The 4,015-nt window shown below is 47.1% G+C and overlaps 1 pseudogene across 1 annotated transcript; it reads left to right on the top strand.

Moving 5' to 3' along the window:
• The first annotated feature begins 2,551 nt into the window (after positions 1–2,551).
• On the top strand, positions 2,552–4,009 carry LOC109378747 (egl nine homolog 1 pseudogene; annotated as a pseudogene). The gene has a single exon (XR_002123058.1). The product of XR_002123058.1 is annotated as an egl nine homolog 1 pseudogene (transcript).
• The last annotated feature ends 6 nt before the right edge of the window (positions 4,010–4,015 follow it).

Genomic DNA, 4,015 nt, shown 5'->3' with positions numbered 1-4,015 from the left:
CACCCTCCACCATCAGGCTCTGATTTTGTGAGTTCTGAGAGCTTATCTTAGGAGATCAGCACACGTGCATGTTTGCATACACACTGACCCTTCCCAGTAGTTCTTTGTGTGAGTCAGGCCATCTATTTTGTTAACTGTTGTGTATTGAGTCTCAGGCGGCCAGAACGGCTGAGCATAGGCAATGAGCAAAGTTCTAAATATGAAAATTTTGTGGGGGAAATACAGTGCGAAGTCTGATTTACTTGTGGCCACTTCATTGTCATTGCTGGATGAAGACACATGTCTTAAATATCATGTAGGCTCAAAAAATAAACAGTTATTTAATCAACCTCAGTCTTTAATGAGATTTTTATTTATATATTTTTAAGTAACTCTCATGGACCAAATCTGAATAGTCCTGAACTCTAGAGCAGGGAAGGAACTCGCTTGAGGGACTATTACTGTAGCTCTGTCAAGACTGACCCAAGTGTGTTGTTGGGGCATAAGCTCAAGGGGAGGTCATGAAGATGACGGCCAAATCTTCCATGATCTGCTTTCCTTAGTTAATTTAGCTCTCCACGTTAAGCTCAGCCCTCTTCTCTCCTAGCTTCCTGCTTTCACCTGTCCTCAGGGAAGGGGCCGCAGTCAGTGTAGCTCTTAAGAGTAGCTGCTTCTCAGGAGGAGACTGTTAGAAAAGAGCCACCTCCTTCCTAAGAAGTCCCAGTAGTTGAAAGAAACAGTAGTTCAGGTTTTAAATTACTTGACTATACATAACGTTTTGTAATAAGGGACTAGCTGAAGGAAGGATTGATTTTAAACTCTTTAGATTTGATCTTAACGCTAACAGGAATTTTAGAAACACAATCTCAGGATCTATGAATGATTTTAGGGAATCCCTTTCACTGGCTGAGAGAGTTTTTGCTAATCGCATTTAATCATGTAATTTAAGTAGAAAGGAAGGAAGGGAGGGAGGAAGGTAAGTAAGTAGGAAGGTGCTTGTTTGGGAGGAATGAGAAGGCAGTGGAGGAGGGAAGGAGGGAGGGAGAGAGGAAGGAAGGAAGGAAGGAAGGGAGGGAGGGAGGGGCAGGTAAAGAGGTAGGTAGGTAGGTAGGTAGGTAGGTAGGAAGGCACTTGTTTTGGGGGAATGAAAAGGCAGTCGAATTACCAGCCACCACTATTGCAGAGCCAGTATGTGCTGTGCTGCACACCAGATTCGTTTCAATACAGACATGATGACTATAATCTTAATCCTATAAAGTAGGTAGTATCGTTCCTAATTTACATTTGAGGCTATTTCAGCTCAGACTTGGCCAAGGCCTACCACTTAGGATAACCTTGCTGGGATTCACACTTCATTCAGATAGCAAGCTCCGTGCTTTTTCTACTGCTCTGCATATAGGTAGGATATTAGATAAGATGTGGACTACTTAGCATACTGGAATGAAAATTTGATATACATATTTTGTTGATAGTGAATTGCACTAGCGTTGTATGTGAATACTTGTATTTTATGGGTGGGCTACATAAACTTTATTAGGTGACTATGCAATGTTTATTTCAGATAGTGGCTGAAAAGCTACCGTCGAGCTATTCACCTGAACCATGCCCATTTCAGTACAGTAGCTCTTAACAGAGGCAGAACGTGGGTGCTGTATGTGAATGCCGAGAGGGTCTTCAGTTAAGAATTTTATTATTCTTTACAACATTATAGAGATTTTAAACTTGCCTGGATGTGTAGTATTTTTCTCACTTAGATTTTCACAGCAGCTCTGTAAACTAGGTATATCGTTGCTGTAGCCTCCCTGTTTATTATAGATTAGAAAAGTGAGCCTTGGGACAGTTAGCTCACTTATTGGAAATCATGCAGCACACCAGAACTTAAGTTCAGGTTTTCTGACCAAGATTCTGATGGTCATCTTCATTGACGTTACTCTGTGTGGTCTTTGCGTATGTCAGGACCTGATATCAGATGATATGTAATTAATTGGCTGTGGCTCCTTCAGTGTAGGCTTTGATTTCCCCCAACTTATCTGGCCACAGTTTGTCCAACTGCTTTAAAAGAGGAACTGCAGGGAAGGATGAAGCAACGCGCAAGAAAAATGAGAACACGGTTTTACCCACTGGTGTAGCTGAGCCCCTGTTCCCACCTTTCTCTGGTCCTTTTTGGGGGAAATTTTACCCCCTTTTGCCCGTAAATTGACCTTCGATTCTTCATTCTTTCTCACACCCTTTCTTCCATGAAGAAGACTTGCAGTGATGCTCAGTAGGGAGGAATCCTGGTCTGTGAAGAGTAGTGTTGTGTGGACTGTAAGAAATCATAGGAGTTTTTACTTGGGGGTAGAAGAAGAAGGAATGCAGAGGACTAAGGATCATGGAAAAGTGATGGACTGTTTAGCTGGAGTTTCGTAGCCACTCTAAAGGAAAAAATTTGCCTGCTAAAATAAAAATACTAGGGTCATGTACATACTTTTGGAATTTTATCCCACACTTAACTCTGTTCAGTTAAAATGTACATAAAGAAAGGGAGTGATAGGGCCGGCCGAGTGGCGCAATGGTTAAGAACTCGCTTGGGATGCCAGAGGGCCCCGGGGCCGCGTCCCCGCCTCGCGCGGCGCCCGGCGGCCAGGGCCCGGCGGCAGCGGCGGCGGCCGAGGCGGAGCCCGCCAAGGAGGAGCCGCTGGGCCGCTCGTCGCTGTTCCAGGACAAGGCGAACCTTTACCCGCCGAGCAACACGCCGGGCGAGGGGCTGAGCCACGGCGGCGGCCCGCGGCCCAACGGGCAGACGAAGCCGCTGCCGGCGCTGAAGCTGGCGCTGGAGTACATCGTGCCGTGCATGAACAAGCACGGCATCTGTGTGGTGGACGACTTCCTGGGCAAGGAGACCGGCCAGCAGATTGGCGAGGAGGTGCGCGCCCTGCACGACACCGGCAAGTTCACGGACGGCCAGCTGGTCAGCCAGAAGAGCGACTCGTCCAAGGACATCCGAGGCGATAAGATCACCTGGATCGAGGGCAAGGAGCCCGGCTGTGAAACCATTGGGCTGCTTATGAGCAACATGGACGACCTGATACGCCACTGTAACGGGAAGCTGGGCAACTACAAAATCAATGGCCGGACGAAAGTAAGTGTTGCTCAGGGTTTGCGCTGGACCGCCCTCCCTGGGCGGCAGCCCTCTGCGCGCGACAGGTGCCGCGTAAGGCGAGGAGCCCCGAGTCTCTATCAGAGGGGTCCCCTTGTGTAGCACCCGGTAGAGAGGACGGATGTGATCCGTCATTAGGTGGTTAGCTAGCCGGTTTCTCCCCGGCCGCTGCTTTCCACTTACTGCCCGTTTACAAATTTCTCTGTCTAATTGCGTGGGCTCGACCTTAAACTTTGCTGCCTTCTCTCTCCCATTGCATTATTACTTCAAACCCAGTTGGAGTTTTAGCCGCCCAGTGGGGAGTATTAAAGTACTACCCAAAGCAAATGCTGATTCTGCGTCTGCCCTGTGTTTGCATTCGCTCCTCCATTCTCTGTGATCTTTGAACCACTCGTCAGATTTTAACCTACAGAGTCGGATGCCGTGTTTGGTTAAGAATCTGCCCGCCGACCACAGAAAGGTAAATTTAAAATAATCATGTAGTCAAGAGCCTTCATATCAGGAAGAGCTTGGCCTCTCCCCTCCCCCTCTCCCTGTCCCTGCTGTTTTAAAATCCACTACAAAACGGGGAAAGAAGTATTTCCGTTTTCAGACCTCTCAGTTGTAGGCAGGTTACATTTTTAGCATGGGTTTCCTTCATTTGCTTTGTTAATGCAATCCCTCCGTTTTGTAGCTTCCTGGGGGAAAAAAGCATGGAATTGGAAGGGGAGGGAGGGCTCGTGAAATTGGTGAAATCTCTTTGTTTTCTCTTTACGATTGTAGTTTTTCCCTAACAGGTTCTTCAGTTCCCACCTAGTGTAATCCCTCTCCCTCCTCAGTGTGGTGAACAGTAGTAGACTCTTTCCTCCTTAATACTCTCTTGCTGTTCTTTTGCATTTTGCTTCCCAAATAGTAGGT

Source organism: Hipposideros armiger, unplaced genomic scaffold (genome assembly GCF_001890085.2).
Source record: "Hipposideros armiger isolate ML-2016 unplaced genomic scaffold, ASM189008v1 scaffold_3136, whole genome shotgun sequence".
Taxonomy (NCBI): Eukaryota; Metazoa; Chordata; class Mammalia; order Chiroptera; family Hipposideridae; genus Hipposideros; species Hipposideros armiger.
Note: the sequence above shows the minus strand (reverse complement) of the source record. Positions and strands in the feature narration are given on the sequence as shown.